Consider the following 22,464-nt stretch of genomic DNA (forward strand, 5'->3'; position numbering starts at 1 on the left):
AACAAGCGGGCACTATGAGAAACTCAGTCATCATTGGGAAGAGGCCTGCAGAGGGTCACCATGCATCCATTCGGTTACACAATAACGTCACACAGTCCATCAGGAAGTAGAAATGGTCAGCTATGCTTAAATGGCTTGGGACACTTCAGAAGGGCTATGGCCATTGGAATTGAACACATCACGTGACTTATGAAGCGATGCAGCCCATACCCTTTCTTTTGAAGATCGCGACTGATGGGCGAGCAAGATGGCGGAGGGTAAAAAGGCAACAAGCTAACAGGCCAATGTGCTGACTTGTAGAGATTATTGTTAGGAAGTAAGTCAATGTTTGCTCTGGTTGTGATAAGTTGTAGTTTGTATTTTGGAAAATGCTGCAGTTGGTTCTGGACCATCACTCCGCAACACCGCATGTCAGGTTACTTTTCGCCATCATGCTGATCAGTGCCCTTCCAAGACCACTGCATGACTGTCTGCCATCAATTACTGCACAACAATCATATGTGAGAGGACAATATTGGAAGTTTCTTCTCCAGACTTTTCTGTGAAGAGTTAGCTTTTCACCTGTGGCATTTCAAGAGTCGTCATCGTCACACCGACCTCGGCTATTAAATAATGTATACATTGTCTGTTTTGTTGTTTGTCATGGGTCGTGGGATTGTTTCATCAGTGGTCCTCCCAGTCCGGCTTCTTCATAGGTGGCTGCTCCCATTTGCACGCGTCCAAATGATTTACCTCAAGAGATCGTGATACCAACCCGAATTGTCTTGTCTTTTTGTTTCATTGTTGCCTGTACTTGTTGAAAGTTGTGTTTTTTATGTAAATATTTATGTATCCACTCCTCTTTGTTCTCATCCGTATACACCACGCTCCGTAACATTCTCTGCTGTCCCTCATTTATTTTACTTTCCTCTGTCCTTATGATATATTTCATTTTATGTGACTGTGAATTATTATATACTAGCAACGGTACCCACCCTATGGGCGGGGCTTCAATTGGGAGGCCCAAATGAAAAGGCAACATATCAGAAATTGAAGGCTTTTTTTTATTTTAAACGATTTATATAAACATCTGTAAAATCATCACACGCAAATCATCAAAATCTGAACAGTACTTGTAGAATTTCAATAAAAGCCACTTCACTGTTCATATCGGTAAATATTATTCCATCGTGTTTGGAAAAACTGGAAAATTGGAAAATTGGAAAAACAATATGGCCTATTTTACTCCAGGGGGTCCCAGGATTACCCACCCAAAATTTCGTTGCGATCGGTTCAGCCGTTTCTGCGATACCTGGGAACAGACAGACAGACATTTGTTGAATTATAGTAAGATGTATTAATTCACATTATTTATTATATATTTTATAAATATATGTGACTCTGCGAATGAGAGCAATGTCGCCTTTTTATAATTTTGATCACATTCCATTCTGCAAGTTTTTTTTTATCGTTGGCATCTGCCAGCTCAGTCATTGCCCTTCAGCCCCCTCCAAATTGTACAAACCTTGAGTTAAACTTCCTGCTTTTTCCTTTTCGAAAATGTCATCACGTAGCTTCAAATTAATTATTTAATTAGCGGACCTCTGCCATTCTGGGATGAATTCCACTGAAAGCAAGGTCTAAATTGACATCCTGTCATGGTGAAGGAAAATTCAAGATGGCTGCGCCCATGAAGCTGCATCTGACACACTCCTCTCCCCCCATGTCACATTCTGTGACGTTCTGAGAACCACCTGCTCGCTCCCCTCCCACAAAGCGTCACGTATTCTGTGTGCGGCTTCTTAGAGAGAGGCGACGCCATTTTCTGCTTCCACAAACACAAAACAATTCTTTGTTTGCACGATTTACGATTTCCCACATAGCGACAAGGTGTACAAGGGTCGAACATCATGGTAGGTAACAACTAAATTCTGTATTTACAATTTTCCACTAATGCGTAAAGAGTTCTGGATTATTTGCCACCAAACGTGGATGGTTTCACTCATGTCTGTCCGTTTGTCTGTTTTTTTTGTGTTTGTGAACAAAATATCTCAAAAAGTTGTGGACGGATTCGGACGAACTTTGGCAGATATGTAGCGTATGTGACACCGACGAAATGATTCGATTTTGGTGAATATCAGGATTCGCATCCGGCTACTAAAATTTTTAAAGTGATTCTTCACCATTGGAAGACAGGGCCAAAAACGATACATAGCAGGATATCTTAAAAAGTTGTGGACGCATTTGGACGAAACTTGTTGGACCAGTTGGGAGTCTGACAAGGAAGAATCTATTCGATTTTGGTGAAGATCTGAATATGGATTTGGATATGAGAATTTTTTTTTTTTTATGTGATTCTTCACCATTGGGAGATAGAGCCAAAAACAATACATAGCAGGATATCTCGAAAAAGTTGTGGACGGATTTGGCCAAAACTTGTTGGACCGGTTGTGTGTGTGACAAGGAAGAGTCGATTCGATTTTGGAGAAGATCCGGATCCAGATGGTATAATTTTTTACGTGATTCTTCACCATTGAGTGATATGGCCAACCAGGCGGAGGTTTGCTCTTTACTGAGTTAGTAATGTGTTAAAAAGGCCTTAACTAGTTTAAACTTTTCGTGTTTGCATGTTTCGAGCCAGCAGCCTGCTTCATTGAGTTTTTGGACTTGTTTAGATCGCGGTGGATATGAACCCATTCTCATCGTTGGATAAGCATTGTTCCCCCAGTCTATCTATCTGCTCCTCTCTAAAGTGGAGTGGGACATCACGAAGGTTATTGGTAAGGTTGGGCCCTGGAAGCCATGTTCCATCAAGTAAAGTTTCAGATCGGCTGTCTTCAGTTTCTATGGCGGCCAAATGGTGACTTAGGCGAAGAGCCAGTAACACTCAGGATTAAGGTGCACTTGTTTGAGGCAATCTCCTCACCAAGCTGCTCAAACTTTGCTTTGCGTCATACTGCTAAAACCAACAAAGATCATTTCGATAAGGAAACTGTAAATGCCGTTCTCTGAAACTTCTATGTGGATGATTGCCTACAGTCCACTGGCACGGCTGAGGAGGCAGTTGCTTTTATCCGGAGTGTCACAAATCTTTGTGAGAAAGGAGGTTTTCGCTTGACAAAGTGGATCAGTAATGACCGTGTTGTCAAATAATCTGTTCCTTGTGAAGAGCAAGCCAAATAGGTCAAATCCATAAACCCAGACTGTGCACATTTGCCAGTTGAACGTGCCTTGGTCAGGTGAATATGACAACTTTTGATGAATTGGGATAATTATTATGAGCCAGGCCCCCACGAGAAGAGGAATACTCTGTCCCTAATTCAATGTATGACCCACGTGACAATGCATCACCTTTAGTTTTGCCAGCAGAGATTCTAGGCAACTGGACTTTTTGTTCAGAACTGGACTTCAGAACTGGCAACTGCTCCAGAACTGGACCTGGACTTTGTTTTTATAGCTTACACTTGGACCAATAAATTGATGGGACAAACCGAGAAAACTGGCAGAAATATATTGCAGATCTCCCAAACGATCCCACAATGCATTAGGCCACCTGATTTTGGGGGAAATTGTTACATGTGTGATAAGGACGTTACATGTGTGATAATAACCCTAAGCCTAACGATAACCCTAACCGTAACCGCAACCGCAACCATAACCCTAACCATAACCCTAACCCTAGCCCTAACCCTAACCCTAACCCTAACCATAACCATAACCCTAGCCCGAACCCTAACTTTAGTTTTGCCAGCAGAGATTCTATTTCAGGACTTTGTTTTCATAGCTTACACTTGGACCAATAAATTGATGGGACAAACCTAGAAAACTGGCAGAAATATATTGCAGATCTCCCAAACGATCCCACAATGCATTAGGCCACCTGATTTTGGGGGAAATTGTTACATGTGAACTGCGCAACCTTTTAGATACCAGCGTGGCTTCATACCTGCACTTTATTGATGCCAAGGGAAGGAAACATTGCACTTTACTGAGGGCAAAGGCAAGAGTGGCTCCATTGAAGAAAATCACAGTACCTCATGTGGAGCTTACAGTAGCCAGCCACAGGTGCGGTGCAAATGAGCAAATTTCAGGTGGATGACATGGAGCTGAACATCAAAGGAATATTATATTGGACTAACAGTATGTGTGTACTGAAGGCCTGGTGTTGGCTTAGCGGTTAGGGTGCCGTTAGGGACCTATGACGTCATAATTATCAGCGGGCGGAGGCACTCCTATGGTTACATTTCATGTCAATCGGACCAACGGTTGCCGAGAAAATGAATTTTTTCAATGCAGACACGGCACACAAACAGCACATGTACGTAACCGATTGCTTAACCCCACTTTTTGCTTCGCGAGCGCAGTGTAATGATGATGCCAAAGGTTCTTGCATTATGACGTCATAATTCGACAAGTATAAAAGTTCATCTGATCAAGATTAAATTTCTTGAGCGTCATCTGTGGATAAATTGGTGGGGGGGGGGGGGGCGTGTGGGGGGGAATGGTGACGTCATCGGTCATGTGGTTCGGCCGCCATATTTGTTCTAACACAAAAGCGTTAAAAAACACTAAAAACACGTCATGGCGAGGGTCTGCAATCTCTGATTGCTCTTTTTTGTTTCCTTTGTTTTCTTATCCTCTTCGCTTTTCCATGAATCTAAACCTGAGTAGAAATTAAAAATGAATCTTTTCGAAACAGCTGTCCTTTACTCGCCAGAATTCCTGCTGTGGTGCAAACTCGAACCTTTTAAATTTTCAACCAGCCTGGTTGCATCTACTTGGGTATCTCTGATTACATTGCCCTAACCTATTCATGATGTTAATGACACCAACAGCTCCTATGGATTAATAACTACACTCTAACCAATGGCAAGACGAATAATTGCAATTCAAACCCTATACAGACAGAAAGCCCCTCATCCTCAGAAATAACCCGAACACCTACCTTATTGATCCACACTATTGGAAGAGGTTAATATTTATAGCCCGCAATTTCCACTCACCTTCATGCGTTAAAGGTTTTGCTCGTGTCCAGTTGTGTCAGATATCGGATATCGGCACGAATGTGGCTTACGGTCTGAGTCTCCACCAGCAACAGCATCTTTTTGTACTCACTCTGCATCAGAGGAACAATGTATGAAGTCATATGTCAATGTATGAAGTTGTCTCCCTCATGCATGTTAACTGATACTTCCCAAATGCACAGACAGACTTTTGTGCAGGGACACATTGTGGTTCTTGCCTCGTGATTTAATTGAACTGCTAAGTTGTATCACTACGAACAGAACCTCTGACTTTGGCTAATTCGTGTTGTTTTAGTGCCTTGCGTTTTAAGGAAATAATTGTTCTGTGCTGTAAGGAGAATTTATAGTGCAGTCTGCAAGTTCGTTTATTGAATGCGTTGTTTTTCTTGAAGCCCAGCTCGTTTGTTCTGTTACCAAAATTTACTGCGCACACGCATCGAGAGAATCAAAGGTGCGTATAGTGTATTTCAACTCATGAAGCGGTACATTGCGGCTTTTTCCTTTGTTACAGTTTCCTCTGATTTGGATTGTTTCACGATTTTGTAAGTTAATTTCCCTAGCTTCATTAAGATATTTATGTTCCCTTGGTGTTTGCCTACACCCTGCCACAAACATGTTGCCAGATTGGGAATGCTGTTTCTATAAAGGGATGCCCGAACCTATGGCCATCCTTGTTGCCTAGCCGCTCCGCGTCCCGGGTTTCCACTGGATTTGGAGTGTTTCACGATTTTGTAAGTTATTTGCCCTAGTTTCATAAAGATATTTATGTTCCCTTCATGTTTGCCTACACCCTGCCACAAACATGTTGCCAGATTGGGAATGCTGTTTCTATAAAGGGATGCCCGAACCTATGGCCATCCTTGTTGCCTAGCCGCTCCGCGTCCCGGGTTTCCACTGGATTTGGAGTGTTTCACGATTTTGTAAGTTATTTGCCCTAGTTTCATAAAGATATTTATGTTCCCTTCATGTTTGCCTACACCCTGCCACAAACATGTTGCCAGATTGGGAATGCTGTTGCCATAAAGGGATGCCCTAACCTATGGCCATCCTTGCCGCCTAGCCGCTCCGCGTCCCGGGTTTCCACTGGATTTGGACTCGAAAAAATATGAATTTTTATAGGCAAAAGCTTCCAAGGCTAGAGTCTCCACCTCCAAGGTGGAGAAAAGAGGATGGAACATTAGGGAGGAGAAGGGAAGGTGAGTCAAGAAAAATTCTGTCAAGGAAAGAGTTGTGAATTTTCTGTTTTAATGTTATATTATTCCGACTCGTATGTCCAAAATTGCAGATTGTTTCCAGCATGTATACTAATTGTTCTGCTGTAAATATAATTCTTTCATTTGCAGCATTATCTTGATCACTTTGTTTCTTTACTTCTGCCCATTGCACTCCAAATACGATATTAATGATTTCTTAACTTGTATCGAATTGCCCCTTTAGGATGCCACTTTTTATCCTCTGCTGGCAATTCTCGAATACATCTGTGTATGTTCTGTTTCCTTTGATCATTTTTGTACGCTCAATTATAAGCAGTGTGGTAATTTCTTACCTGGATTCACACGACCTGACAGGAGAGTGAAAATTATTTGCAAGCTGCGGAAGAAGCTCAAAGCAGAGTTAATCGAGAGAAATAATCAGATGGAAAAGATGAATTACGAGGAAGATTCAGACTACCTTTTCTCACATTCAAAAGAAGAACTCTCCAGCTTCCATGTTCTCAAGAGTATTTCCGGTCACTATGGTTTCTGCCTTGAAAAAATATACTCTGTTGAAGACCCCATAAAATCTTATTGGATACCCTGTTGACTAGGTAGGCCTAAAACCACTAGGGCTGGCAGGATGGCCTTCGAGGTACGCACTTGCCTTTGTTCCAGCCTGGGTTGGAATCTCGGCCTAGCTACTGTCACTACCCAGTAAACCTAGTACTGTCACCTGGCTACCTAGCTACCTAGTTACCTGGCTAGCTGGCTGGTTACAGAGTTACCTAGCTACCTGGCTACCTAGCTACCTAGTAAACTGTCACCCTGGTGTTTCGCACGCAGGGCGATTCATCAATGTGGGTGCCGTCCCTCGGAAGGGCGTTAAACTGAGTGTCCCATCTGCTAGCATTACTCGGTGGACATTAACGACCTCACGGTGTCCTTTCCAAAGCGTAAGAGAGTTGGCACCGGCAAGCTGAACAAATTCAAAATTCCTGCCACCTTCATTCGAGTATCCTGCAACGGAGTGCTGATTTAGACCAATAAATAATTCATTCATCTCAAATTGAAGACCCTAGTGGAAGAAGTCACAAAATAACACTATGCAAAATTATTACAGACATGGATTGTTACCCTACTGCAGATGGAGTTCTCGGCTCCAACTGACTTTGCCCAAAAATGTGACTTGAGCACTTCTTACACTCAGGTCTTCAACTAATTAGACTCAGCAACTTTTTTATTTACTACAAAAGGAAACATTTCCAGTTATACCAAAGGCCAGATTGAGATGGCTGAACCTTCGCGAGATTAGTGCCATAATCCCGCTCCCACAAGGCCTTACACAATTAAAAGGCCGTCCAAGTCTTGAACAGTCTTCACCCTGAACACAATCTCCAAACAGAACAAGATGGGTATACTGGGTCCTTCAGAATTCCCTTTTTCTGGCAATTCTCTGCCTGGTCTGGATAAGAAACAGATGAAGACTTTGCACAAAGAGACAGGGAATAGTTGGTGCGGAGATGGTGAAAACCTCATGAACCCAAAGGTCAATAAAGGTCCTTTCCACTGACTTTCCGGGCACAGCGACCTAGTCACCTGCCTGTTTATAAAAGCTGTAACGAAAGCACAAACATACACATAAAAACAGAGCAACTGCTGCGGTGTGGAACCAACGAATTTTGTTTCCCCAGCTTGTGTCTCCGCTCGCCCTCTTCCTCCCCCCATCCGCTCCCTCCCCTTGCATTCTTCAACGAATACTAGATTCTTTAAAGGAGGATAAGAACGTGTCAAAAAGCAATTCTTTCTGCTCTCCACTTTGTAGCCGATCTTGTTACAGTGATTTCTGTTCATTAATTCCTCCTTCTCGTTGAAGGTGCTTCCACACTCAGTCTGGTATTTCAACCCTACGCCTTTCAAACGGTCTGCTCGTTGCCATCTGTTGTACCCCTACTCTGTTCCTAACATTTCCTTCCATTTTTCTCCCTCGTTTCATTTTATCTGCTCTCCCCGGAGCCGTTGCACACAGTGAAAAAAAAAAAACACTCCCACATCTGCCAAGCGTTAGGCTTGGAAATCCACACAAAAGGCACACTCATTAACAACCCACAATTCACAGACACCCAGACAAAGGGTGATTATTTTATCGGCCCAATACATTTATTATTTTGGTTCTGAGGTCAGCGGTCAAATGGCTCTTCAGCTGACTCGTGTAAGCTTGGGCTTGTGGGTTATGCTTCTGGAAGATGCCGGTCTTGTACCACGTTGGATTTTGCTAACAGGCACATCCAAGCGTGTTACCAACACTGGGGTCAATAAGGTCTGAATCACCGGATTCCCCGTGGAGATTAAGAAGCAGTCATTGTTATAGGAGCCCAAGGACTTATTTCAAAGAATCGTTCACAGACCCAAACTTGATTTTGTATATATATATATATATATATATATATATATATATATATATATATATATACACATACATACATATACAGTCCAATACTGTATATACTGTATATACAGTCACGTGAAAAAGTAAGTACACCCCATGTAAAGTTTTGACTCTTTCAACATATTTCAACATACAGCTATTTGATCTTCATTTCAACAATATTGACAGATAAAGGTGATATAATATAACAAATATCATGAAACATTTACATTTTGTAGTCCATTGTATAATTTAAATAAACATAAATGCAAGTTTCGCATGTGGAAAAAGTAAGTACACCCTTGGCTCTAATAGGTGGTATTGCCCCCTTTGGCAGAAACAACCTCAAGTAGGCGTTTCTTATAACTGTCTACCAGTCTCTGACATCAACTGGGAGAATTTTTTGCCCACTCCTCCATGCAGAATTCTTTCAGCTGTGCGATGTTTGAGGGGTTTCTTGCATGCACAGCTCGTTTCAAATCCCCCCACAACATCTCGATGGGATTTAGATCCCGGCTTTGACTTGGCCATTCCAGAACCCTCCATTTCTTTCTTTTCAGCCATTCCTTGGTGGATTTACTGGTATGTTTAGGGTCTTTGTCATGTTGCAAGGTCCACCTTCGGTTGAGCTTCAACTTTCCAACAGATGGCCTCACATTATCCTCAAGCACCCTCTGGTACAATGAAGAATTCATAGTGGATTATATGATGGTGAGCTGCCCAGGCCCTGATGCAACAAAGCTGCCCCAAACCATAATATTTCCACCACCATGCTTTACAGTTGGTATCAGGTTCTTGTGGTCAAATGCTGTCTTTGGTTTTCGCCAAACATGTCTTCTGGTACTGTGGCCAAATAGCTCTACCTTTGACTCATCTGTCCAGAGCACATTGTTCCAGAAGTGCTGGTCTTTGCCTCGGTGTTCGTTGGCAAACTTTAGTCTTGCCCTGATGTTCTATCTGGACAGCAAAGGTTTCCTCCTGGCACACCTCCCATGTAGATCAAATTTGTGCAGCCTCTTTCTAATGGTAGACTCGTCCACTTTGACATCAACAGTGGCAAGAGCTACCTGTAGGTCCCGTGATGACATTCTGGGGTTCTTAGAGACTTGTTTCAGCATCTTGCGATCTGCTCTCGGGCTGAACTTGCTGGGGCGGCCTGGCCTGAACAAGTTGGCAGTTGTTTGGAATCTTCTCCACTTGTAGATGATCTTCCGGACAGTCGAATGATTGATTTCAAATTGTTTGGAGATCTATTGAAGTCCCTTCCCAGACACGTAGGCATCTATAACCTTCTTTCTGAAGGCCTCAGAGAGCTCTTTTGATCTAGGCATGGTGATGCCGCACACTTCAACAACAAAGAGCAAACCAAACTAAATGTCTGAGGTTTAAATAAGACAGGTTCCTCCAAGATCCTCTCTAACGATGTTGTAATCATTTGCACCTGAGCTGGTGCACCTGATTCTAATTTTAGGTATTTGAAGTAGTGATAATTGAATATATGTATATATATATATACACGCCAAAGTATTCCTGGCCTGGAGAAGTATTCACTTCAGGCCTAAATCACTTCGGGAGTAAATGATTTTTTTTTAAGGTTACAAAAGAAGTGTAATAGGTTTAATATGTATGTAATCAGTGGTTAAACTTAAAATTAATCTCCCCCACCTATCAAAGGAGTTTTAAGGTGCACCTCACTTGGTCAACCAACAAAGTAAACATGAAGACCAAGGAGCTTTCCAAAGAAATCAGACATAAAGTGGTGGAGAAGCACCGTTCAGGAGAGGTTTGTAAGAAGATTTCAAAGTCATTCCTGATCCCTTTGTGTATGTTGAAATCCATCGTTAAGAAGTCGAAGATGTATCATACCACCCAGACTCTGCCCAGATCAGGTCACTCATCCAAACCCAGCAGCCGGGCAAGCAGGAAACTGTCGCTTATATATCAAAGGCTATACATTGAAACTAGCTGCAACTTGGAATATACATTGACAAATACGTTTAATCAATGGCTTTCAAAACAAATTCAAAATCTGCGCTCATTAAAGGGGTCTACGGCGGCGTTTTGACCCACACAAAATAGGTATTTGCTCTCTTCTACAAAACTACACATACGATGTTGATCAAACTTGAGCAGAAGCTGCACGGGGGAGGGGAGTTTTGACCCTCCCCAAAATAGGTATTTGCTCTCTTCTCTGAAACTACAAACACTTGATTTTGATGAAACTTGGCTACAGGCTTTGTATCTGATGCCTAACGAAGGTGTATTGACCGCATCAAAATCTGTGCACATTAAAGGGGTTTACGGGGGTTAACCCCCTAAAATGGGTATTTGCTCTCTTTTTTGGAGCGACACACACAATTTTGAGGAAACCTGCCCATAATCTTCATAACTGATGCAGAACGAAGGTTTATTGACCGCATCAAAATCTCGCTCATTAAGGGGATCTACGGGGGGGGGGGTTGACCCCCCCCCACCCTTAAAATATGTATTTGCTCTCTTCTCCGAAACTACATACATGATGTGGATGAAACTTGGCGACAAGCTGCATATTGGATGTGTGATGGTGTATTGACCGCATCAAAATTTGCACTCGAGCGTGTGCTTTACGGGGGGGGGGGGGGGGGCATGGGGGTATGACTGCCCAAAATAGGTATTTGCTTTCTTCTCCGAAACTACACACACAATTTTGATGAAACCTGGCTACAAGCTTAATCTCTGATGCCAAATGAAGGTGTGTTGATAACATCAAAATCTGAGCACATTAAAGGGATTTATCGGGAGAGGTGGGGGTTAAACCCCCAAAATGGGTATCTGCCTTCTTCTCTGAAACTTCACACACGACTTTGAGGAAACCTGTCCATTAGCTTCATAACTGATGTGTAACGAAGCTTTATTGACCGTATCAAAATCTGCGCTCATTAAGGGGATCTACAGGGTTTTTTGACTCCCCCCCCCCCCCCCACCTCTCCCCCCAAAAAATAAATAAATAGGTATTTGCTCTCTTGTCCGAAACTACATACAATATGTTGATGAAACTTGACCAGAAGCTGCATATCTGATGCCTAACGAAGGTGTATTGACTGCATCAAAATCTGCGTTCACTAAAGTGGTTTACGTGGGAGGGGGGCTTTGACCCCCCCCCCACCCCCTCCATTTTTTTTTTAGGTATTTGCTCTCTTCTCTGAAACTACAAACACATGATTTTTTTTTTTTTTTTTTTTTTGTATACAAGATCGAGGCTCGTGAAAGAGCGAAATTTGATGAAACTTGACCAGAAGCTGCATATCTGATGCCTAAAGAAGGTGTATTGATTGCATCAAAATGTGTGTTCACTAATGGGTTTGGGGGGCGGGGGGTGGGTTGTTTGACCCCACAAAACAAGTTTTGCTCTCTTCTCCGAAACTACATATGATTGTGATGAAACTTGGTTGCAAGCTTCATATCTGATGCCTAACGAAGGTGTAATGACCGCATTAAAATCTGCACTCGTTGTGGGGTTTAAAAAAAACCCCCCCTCAAATAGATATTTGCTCTCTTCTCTGAAACTACACACGCAATTTCTTTGAAACTTGATCACTTGCCTCCCCGATTGTGACTACCACTTTGATCGTAGTGGGGAGGCTTGCATGCTCCTGTGACCCTTTGGGCTATAATGGCAGGAGCTTTGCTCCTGGTAGGTCTTACCCAGCCGGGCAGGCAAGATTAAGAGTAGTTACACGTTTTTTGGGGCATATGAAATTTTTTTTTTCCCACCTGGTTCAGTCGCCCCCAGATGGTGTTTGGATATGGACATGTAGCCGGGCCAAAACAAGACCTGTCAAAGGGTGGAGGAGCTCCCTGTGAGCCAACGGTTATCCATATCTGGTGCCCAACTGTGTCTGCGGACGTCCTCCTGCATTCGCGTTACCTTTTTCCAGGAGGTTGGTGGCAGGATTTGCACTCCGGCCACCATAAAAACATGTCATTCCGCAACACGCACAAATAACACAACGGAAAAAAAAACACTCCGTGGGAGTACCTCCTGTGCAGCTGCCCTTCACAGGGCAGCTCTCCGGATAATGGGATTGGGGCAAAGCCTTCAGGACCCCCACTCTTTGGCAATCGGAGGAAAAGCATGGGGTAACTTTTCTGGATTGGGTTGTGGAGGTGTGTGTCGGGGTGGTGCTGAGGTGTTGTCCACTAGATGGCGGTCTCCTTGGGTTAACCTGAGGCGGTCCCTTTGGGTGGGTGCCTGGAACGTTCTCACTCTAAGAGAGGATGATCACCTGTCTCTGATATCATCTGAGCTCCAGTGTTTGAACATCAGTGTTGCAGCACTCGCTGAGGTTCAGAGGCCGGATAGTGGTGAGATCATGGTGGGTGGATACACCTATTACTGTAAGAGGGACCTTGTTGTCACCCTCTGGAAAGGGAAGGGTGATCACCAGGACTGCAACAACTACCGAGGGGTGACGCTACTTTTGGTGCCGGGCAAGGTCTTTGCTTGGATCATTTTTGAGAGTGTTCATCGCCATCTGCTCGAGCACCAGCGACCAAAGCAGTCGGGCTTTACACCAAAGAGGTCAATGATTGACGGTATCCTTGCTCTTCGGGTCCTCACCGAATGCAAGCATGAGTTTCGTCAGGGGCTGCTTGCAGTCTATGTTGATGTGGCGTTCAATTCGGTTTGAACACAAAGCATTCAATTTGGTGAATAGGGATGCCCTCTGGAGGATTCTTGGTCTTCGTGGGGTGCCACGCCGATCAATCTGATCTCTGAACTATACTGTGGTACTGAGAGTGCTGTAAGGTGTGGTGGCTCCATCTCTGACTTATTTCCAGTTGTTACTGGAGTTTGGCAGGGGTGTGTACTGGCTCACACACTCTTCAGCGCTTGTATGGACTGGATTCTGGGGAGGATGTCAGAGAGATCAAGTTGCGGTGCATCGTTTGGGAGTGTCAAGATCTCTGACCTTGATTTCGCATTGATGCAGTCATCTTTGTTGAGATGCTGGATATTCTTATGGGGTCCCTCCAGGCACTGAATGAGGAGGCAGAGCCGCTGGGATTATGGTTTCCTGGGTCAAAACCAAGATCCAGGCTTTCAATGACATATTGGATGCTGCTGCCTTGTCTGTGCCTGGCGAAGATGCTGAGGTCACGAATAGATTCACTTACCTTGGCACTGTTAATCATGCCTCCGCATGTTGTGAGCAGAGGTTGATAGACATCTGGGTCGGGCCCTGGGAGTCATGGATTCACTGGATCATGGGGTGTGGCACTGTCGGTATCTATGCAGGAGTGATGAAAGTCAGAGTCTTTAAGTCATTAGTGCTACCAGTCTTGCTCTATGGATGCGACACTTGGACCCTCACCAAGGACCAGAGAATGAGACTTAACTCCTTCGGAACCAAGTCTCTTCGGAGAATCCTTGTCTATCGCTGGTCGGACTTTGTGTCCATCGAGCGGTTGCTGAGAGAGACTCAGATGAGATTTGTTTCCTGTATGGTCATTGGTCAGTGAGCGTTAGCTCCGGCTGTATGGACATGTGGCTCGTTTTCCGGACGCTGATCCAGCTCACCAGATACTCTCAGCACGGGAGCTTCGTGAGTGGTGGAGGCGAATGGGCCGAACGCGTGCCTCGTGGTTGCAGCAGGTTGATCGGTATCTCAAGGAGATAGGGATGGGCCAGGCATCAGCCTGGGGGATGGCCAGACGGATGCCCCTGGAGTACCGTCGGAAAGTGGATACGGCGACTCGCTGCTCTGGCGCATGCTCCCATACCTGACCTGACCTTGATCACAACCTTCATTGCACATGATATACGAGAGTTTGTTCAAGCCATTAAAAATATCAGTGTCTGAAGGTGTTTGAGTGACTGTTGCTCCTGATCCATGTGAGCTTCAGTACCCGTGGTCCTATTTTTGCTTGGCTCATAGGGGCGATCCCCAAAACGTTGGCACCAATTTCATTCATATAGCTGCATGAAGAAGTGAATGTATTTTATTTGCCAGATGTAGGTTGCCCCTTCATATGAACTTTTCAAGAGCATTACTTGGTTCCTCCTAAGAACACAAGGGATAGTCCAGCATGCACAAGGGATTTTTGGAATGTCCGTTATTTTCTATTGTTTGGCATTCTCTACAAGCTATGGAATATCCCATATTTTCTACAGTTTCCCACATGGCACATACTCTTATATAAAGGGACCTTTTCTATGCCCCTGGCATAAGTATGCAGACACCCCTTCTAATTAGTGGATTTGGCTATTTCAGGAACACCCATTGCTGACAGGTATATATAATCAAGCACACAGCCATGCAATCTCCAAAGACAAAAATTGGCAGTAGAATGGGCCATACTGAAGAGCTCAGTGACTTTCAATGTGGCACCGTCATAGGATGCCGCCTTTCCAACAAGTCAGTTCATCAAATTTCTGCCCTGCTAGAGCTGCCCCGGTCAACTGTAAGTGCTGTTATTGTGAAGTGGAAACGTCTAGGAGCAACAAAAGCTCATCCGCGAAATGGTATGCCACACAAGTTCACAGAATGGGACCGCCGAGTTCTGAAGTGCGTAGTGTGTAAAAATCGTCTGTCCAGCACAACAACTGTTTGTCGGGAGCTTCATTAAATGAGTTTCCATGGCTGAGCAGCCGCACACAAGCCTAAGATCACCATGCGCAATGCCAAGCGTTGGCTGGAGTGGTGTAAAGCTCGCCGTCATTGGACTCTGGAGCAGTGTAAACGAGTTATCTGGAGTGATGAATCACACTTCACCATCTGGCAGTCAGACTGACGAATCTGGGTTTGGCGGATGCCAGGAGAACGCAACTGCCCGAATGCATAGTGCCAACTGTAAAGTTTGGTGGAGGAGGAATAATGGTCTGGAACTGTTTTTCATGGTTCGGGCTCGGCCACTTAGTTCCATTGAAGGGAAATCTTAACGCTACAGCAAAGAATGACATTCTAGACAATTGTGTGCTTCCAACTTTGTGGCAACAGTTTGGGGAAGGCCCTTTCCTGTTTCAGCATGACAATGCCCCCATGCACAAAGCGAGGTCCTCTCAGAAATGGTTTGTCGAGATTGGTGTGGAAGAACTTGACTGGCCTGCACAGAGCCCTGACCTCAACCTCATCGAACACCTTTGGGATGAATTGGAATGCCGACAGCGAGCCAGGCCTAATCGCCCAACATCATTGCCCGACCTCACTAATGAAAAATGTGGCTGAATGGAATCAAATCCCCGCAGCAATGTTCCAACAGCTCGTGAAAGTTTTTACCAGAAGAGTGGAGGTGGTTATGGCAGCAAAGGCAATTTCACGAGTTATGGCAATTTCACGAGCCTCGATCTTGTATACAAAAAAAAAAAAAAAAAAAAAAAGGGGGGACCAACTCCATATTAATGCCCATGAATTTGGAATGAGATGTTCGATGTTTGGGTGTCCGCATAGTTTTGGTCATGTCGTGGATATATATATATATATATATATATATATATATATATGTATATTGCTATGGTTTTGAGATTGGCACATTGAAGTCATTAAAGGTTAAAGGTTTGCCCCCCATAGTTAGTCACACGAACAACATAAAGGCCCATTTGTAGTATAGTTATTTCTTAGTATGTGTAAGAATAGGCCATTTCCCCTCTTAGTACCTGCGTTGTGTGAAGACAGGAAAATAGACTCTACTTGCCACCGATTTCCCAGCCACCCTAGCCTCGATCCAGTTTGTTAAGCATTGGCTGCCCACTAGTCGAGTAACACGAGGTAGGCCTAAAAAGGGTGGGGGCGGCGTTGAGATCGGGAGCGGCAGAAGGCGATGACGGTAAGAGCGACCAGCCAATCAGGGCTCTAGCGGCATGGCGTGAGAGGGTGTGGTGAGGCGCGTCTGATGAGTTCGAGAAGGTTCGCGGGGCGTGCCTATATAAGTCGCTGCGCAAAGCCCTTGAACAGGACTTGTCGGGAGAAGGACTTACCAGCAGGACGAGGACTTGAACGGCGGTGGCGAAAGGATTCGGACTCGCAAGATAAGCGCGTTGTTTTGAGAACTTGCGGAGGATATGCGCGATGTTGGAGGACTTGCGCAGAGAGAGAGAAGAAGAGGCGTTGAACTGTACAAAGTACGCGGGCACAGCCAGGCACGCCGGTAACGCATATAGTGCTTTTCACCCACGCGAGTAAGCGCGGCCATAGCCGCAAGTGAATAACCGCCAGCCGCGTCAAAGTCCGCTCCCTACCAATTTGCCCCGTGATAACTCGCTCCGTTCAGACGACACGCAGAGAGCTCCTGCCTTCACCTACTCCAAGGGACGTGCCGGGGACCGGAGAGAGAGCTGCATGGAAGGCATCCCTGGACGCGCTGGTGAACATCGTCCTGCCATCTGCAATCCCCGTGTGAGACGGGCCCATGTCCTTTGGTATTAAGTAAGACTGTGTTTAAGGCTTTGCTCTGTGTCTCTGCTCTTGAATCATTGTATAGTGTAAATAAATTCTGTTCTTCCTTCCAATTTGTCTTTGTGATTTTGCCATTGACTAAGCGTGGTACGAATAAGAACCACTTGAATCGGGTTCCACCATCTAAACGGCACGGGTCGCGTGTACGCAACCACTTGGCGTATCAATACACGTGTTTTGTGCGAGGCTCGTCTCCTCACTTCAGGGCAGCGCCAGTATTTAGGTAATGGCGAATTTGGTCCTGATACCCTATTTTGCACTGTCCGCAAGGGACGTCATAGGCCTCGGGTCGCACCTGGTCAGTCAAAGACAAGGGGACTAATCCCCCCTTGGTAAGAGGAGAAAGCCGGCGGCAGACCCGCAACAATATATATATATATATATATATATATATATATATATATATATATATATATATATATATATATATATATATATATATATATATATATATATATATATATATACACCGTATTGTTAGGGTTTTGTGTTTTACAAATAAAGGTTAATTTCCCCTCATAGTTTAGTTACACTACAACACGTAGCCTCGCGATAGTTCAGTTATTTCAGAGTAAATGTAAGCGTAGACCTTTCCTATGTTAGTTTGCGTTGAGTAGAATAATGAGAGTTAGGTCTCCTTCCAATGCTTATGCTGCCTCGATGCTTTGAGTTTTGGCGCGAAATACCACGAGGCCGGCCTGAACAAGTCGATCAAGGCCAAAGGAAGGCGGGACAAAAGGAGTGGGAGTGACCGGTAAGCATGAGCCGCCAATCAGGGCTCGAGGGGAGTGGCTTACCACTGCGGCTGGCCTGAACAAGTCGATCAAGGCCAAAGGAAGGCGGGACAAAAGGAGTGGGAGTGACCGGTAAGCATGAGCCGCCAATCAGGGCTCGAGGGGAGTGGCTTACCACTGCGGCAAAAGGCGTGGTTTGGAACATTCGATGCGGGCCAGGGCGGAACCATATAACCCTGTGCCCGAAGCCCCCACCTCAGTTATGAGGAGGACGTGCGCTGAGTTACGAGCTCGAGTTGTGAGCCGGGGTCCTCTATTGAATTAAGTTATGACAAGGGAGAGGCGCTCGTCAAGTTATGGGAAGGGAGGCAGACGAGTTATGAGGCAAGCCCATGCGTCGGTTCAAAGCGCTGAGTTACAAGTTGAGTTCTCGGTTGAGCTTGAGTCAGATCCTCCGTTGAGTTACGAGAGTGAAAGCGCGCAGTTGTATTAATCGCGCTGTGAAAGACAGCCATGCCGGGCTACAGAGACGCGCGTATATTTTCCCGCCTACCTGCCTTTGCCAAGACACGCACTGCGAGGATTCCGCCTGCCTGCCTGCCTTCGCCGGGACGTGCGGTGACCGCCAGAGGGCCACGCTGGGTGAGCTGTTCCTGAACGACCAAAGCCGGCACGTCCAGCGCATGAACTTTTCTTCCTTCATCCCCCAGTGAGTGTGAATGGGCCCATTGTCTGGGGAATAAGTTAAGACTGACTAAGCTCTGCCCTGTGTCTCTCTTTTCTACCGAACCATTGTACATAATAGTGTCAATAAATCGTGTTATTTCTTTGATTCGACCGTCTCGTGTTTTCCATCATTGACTGAGCATGGTACGAATTATATCGCTCTAATCGGGTTCCAATACCAAGGTAATAGCACGGACCACGTGGTACGCAATCCGCTCAGGTGTACTCAAATTACGCGAGGTTCGTGCGAAACTTGATCCCCGCTTCCGTGGCGGCGTAGGTACTTAGGTACGTGCGAACATTGTCCCGAAACCCTGTCCCGCGTCTGACCAGAAGTGGCGACTCAAGTCTCGCGATTGCGAAGACCCAAGGAGAACAAGGGGCTTAATCTCCGCTTGGTAAGGGAAGGGGGTCGCGCAAAACCATTACAGTATATATGGTGATGTACCAACACTGTTGCAGAGTGTCAGTACTGCTGAAGCAGACAAGGTTATACTGGGTGAATTTCAATTGCCTTCCCAGCAGTAGTTAAACTGTGCTCGCAAAGTGGAAAGCAGGGTTAAGCATTCATGCGCGTACGTGTGCCGTGTGCCATACATGTCTGCATTAAAAAAAAATCATTTTCTCGGCAACTGTTGGTCCGATTGACACGAAATTTTACCATAGAAGCGCCTACGCCTGTATAATTTTTGTATTCATAATTTTATTCATACTCAACATGGGGAATAAGATATGTTGATGGTGATGTCATCGGTGCCTTAATTGTGACGTCATAATTCGACAAGTACAATGCTTGATCTGATTAGTATGAATAAAACAAAAATTCCTTTGCATCTGTTAGACCGATGGACAGAAAAATTTCCGAATATGTGCAGCTCCTCCTGTAGAATTTTTTTTATTGATAATTATAACGTCATAGGTCACGTGGTACAGACGCCATCTTGGGAAAAAATCGAAAAACGTTGCACCTCCATATCTCCGAAACCGCTCCATGGAAATATTTGAAACATGGCTCATTTGCAAGCACTCCCCTTGGGGAATAAGATATGTTAATGATGATTTCATCTGTGCCTTCGTTATGACGTCATAATTCGACAAGTGCAACACGTATCGATCATTGTGAATTTTTTTTTCAGCAACTGTTGGTCTGATGGGCACGAAATTTTCACCATAGGAGCGCCTCCTCCTATAGAATATTTTAATGATAATCATGACGTCATAGATCATGTGGTACAGGCGTTATCTTGGAAAAACGTCGCACCTCTATATCTCTGAAACCGCTCCATGGAGAAAATTGAGACCTGGCTCATTGTCAACTACTCCCCATGGGGAATAAGAAATGCTAATGATGATGTCATCGGTTCCTTCATTATGACGTCATAATTCGACAAATACAACACTTATCCATCTGATCATTATGATTTTTTTTTCAGCAACTGTTGGTCTGATGGACACGAAATTTTCACCATAGGAGCACCTCCTCCTTTAGAATACTTTAATGATAATCATGACGTCATCGGTCATGTGGAACAGGTGCTATCTTGGAAAAACCCATAAATGTTGCCCCTCTATATCTCCAAAACCGCTGCTTGGAAGAAGTTGAAACATGCCTCATTGTAAAGAACTCCATATGGGGAATAGGTGTTAACGATGACGCCATTGGTGCCATAATTATGGATGACAACGCTTAGTCTGATCAGTTTGAAATGTATTGAGCGTGATCTTTGCAACAATTATATTAGAGAATATAAATTTATGATGTCATCGCTCACGTGGTCTGGCAGCCATATTGGATCAAAGAAAAACAATGTTCAAAAACAGAACAGTTGGCTCACACCAAGTTGACTGCGCAAGGGTAAGTATTCTATGAATACCATCTAGTTAGGGCAGGAAGTTGTAATTTATTCAGTATGCTGGCGATAACTGACCTACTCTTCGCGAAGGCCCCCATGCGATTTTTGACTCCCACCAACTATTGATAGTAGACAGGATTCCCAGTTTAACATCCAGGGGCTGCACATACATTGATGAATCACCCTGCCTGCAAAAACCGGAATGACCATTGATACCTGGGTTGGGATTTGAACCCAGGCTAGATATCTTAGAAGCGAGTAGGCGTATCTCTCGGCCATCCTTTCGCCACACATACATATATATATATATGTATATATATATATATATATATGCGCTAGTAGTGTCTCGCAAAAAGTCTTGCTTGTAATTTATACTTTGCGAGTGACTATTTATGCAACCTTATATCTCGTTCTCCATGCGACATCCTTGTCCATGATTCAAACATCTGCCCTGAGCTTGATAAGGGACACATGTTCGATGTACATGGAGGAAGCGTCTAGATAAACAAATTATTTACAGCATCAAACGGCGTTTATCAGAAAAGGAATGAAAACACTCAAGTCAAAATGCTGCAGGGAAATCGATAATAAACCGTATACTAAATTGATGGTGTCCCTTTGAGTGGGAGGATGTGATGGCGGATGTTGCTATGCAGTACAAAAGGAGGGGCGGTTTAGTGAAGCAAACTTATTGCACTGAGTGCTCGAGTAAGGAGGTGGTGATGTTTGGCGGGAAGGCGGGGCTGGTGGGAGTAGGTGCAGGTTGCAAAAGGCGGGGCTGGTGGGAGTAGGTGCAGGTTACAGAAGGCGGGGCTTGTGGGAGTAGGTGCAGGTTACAGAAGGCGGGGCGGTTCAGCGAAACCAAACTTGTTGCATCGAATGCTGGTGATGGTGGGAGTATGCGGAGGCAAGAAGCGCAACGAGCTAGGCACATTATTGCCAATTGTTTGTAGCCGCTGGGGTGCAGAGGACAGGCGAGTCGTTATATGTTTATAACCTCAGAGGAGCTACGGCTTCGCTTTTGCACTTTGCCGAGACGCCCTTAACGCTAACACAAAACCATTCCAAGAATTCTTCCGTTTCACGTTTGCTGCTTTCATTCTGACGATCCCCGAAGCGAAAGCGCAAGGAAGCGCGCGCTTTTTAAAACCGACCTGCGCAGCACGCTCGAAAGTGTTACTGACCACGCCCCCCTGGCCCCCTCCGCCCCCCGCTCGTCAAGGCGGCTCGATTGATGGCGGTGTAAACACAACTCACGCCTGTCTGCTCCTTCCTGCTCGGCACTTGCACGGCTGTGGGTCTGATTAACCGCCCACAACCTTTCCCACACCCACCCTGCCCGCGCTCCCTCCTCGATGTCAAATCCACTTAGACAATTTCACATCAAATTCCTATTGGACGTGGAAAGCCATACGTACTCCCATTTGTATAGAATTGTATTCTATGCACACGCTTGGGGGCTTCTTTTGTCACGATAACCTACAAAATGTATTGTTCATTGTATTTGGAAACAAGTCAGCAGTGGGTCCTTTAAGTGGGTCGGTGAGACTGTTGGGGGGAGGAGCGGGGGTGTTAACAACATGGAGAAAAGCTTCTGGGCGGCTCCAAGACGCCTCGCTTTGCTTTTACCACACGAGGAAAAACCGCATTTTATTACCTTTGAAAGTTCCTGAATTTCCCGTCGTTTATGACGACGGTCATTGTGTCTTATCAAAATGGCTCGACTCCTACCCCCCATTCCGGGGAGGATTAGCGAGCACCTCGTGACGCAATCTCACGAAATCCTCTTTTCTGAATGGATCATTTCCTGCAAGGTGGCGGGTGGGAAGGAGGTGGCGATGGGGGGCGAACGGGTTCGGGCGGTGGTGGGGCCGCGGACCGCCCAGCACAACGTTTAGTGCCTTCTTCTATGTCCGGCTTGTCCCTCTCGGCGCCGTGCCCTTTCGTGCTGCGCGTACGTCGCTCCGTCCGTCCGTCCGGCCACGCTAATTAACCCCACGGCCGGGCTGCCGTGCATAGTCGCCCCGCGGCACCTGCGCCGCCGCCCGCGTGCGACCGCATCAAAAGCAGAAGCCGCTCGGCGTCTCGACCA

General features: G+C 45.2%; 1 long non-coding RNA gene across 2 annotated transcripts; it reads right to left on the reverse strand.

Moving 5' to 3' along the window:
• Positions 1-1,077: 1,077 nt before the first annotated feature.
• Positions 1,078-22,153, reverse strand: LOC137417594 (uncharacterized). Of its 2 annotated transcripts, none has more exons than XR_010982471.2 (3): positions 22,030-22,153; positions 4,983-5,095; positions 1,078-1,291 (listed from the first exon to the last, which is right to left on the reverse strand). It is a non-coding gene; the product is annotated as an uncharacterized LOC137417594 (long non-coding RNA). The 2 variants fall into 2 exon arrangements; XR_010982470.2 differs by lacking the exon at positions 22,030-22,153 and adding an exon at positions 21,630-21,652.
• Between the last annotated feature and the right edge of the window lie 311 nt (positions 22,154-22,464).

Source organism: Myxine glutinosa, chromosome 2 (assembly GCF_964187855.1).
Source record: "Myxine glutinosa chromosome 2, kmMyxGlut1.1, whole genome shotgun sequence".
NCBI lineage: Eukaryota > Metazoa > Chordata > Myxini > Myxiniformes > Myxinidae > Myxine > Myxine glutinosa.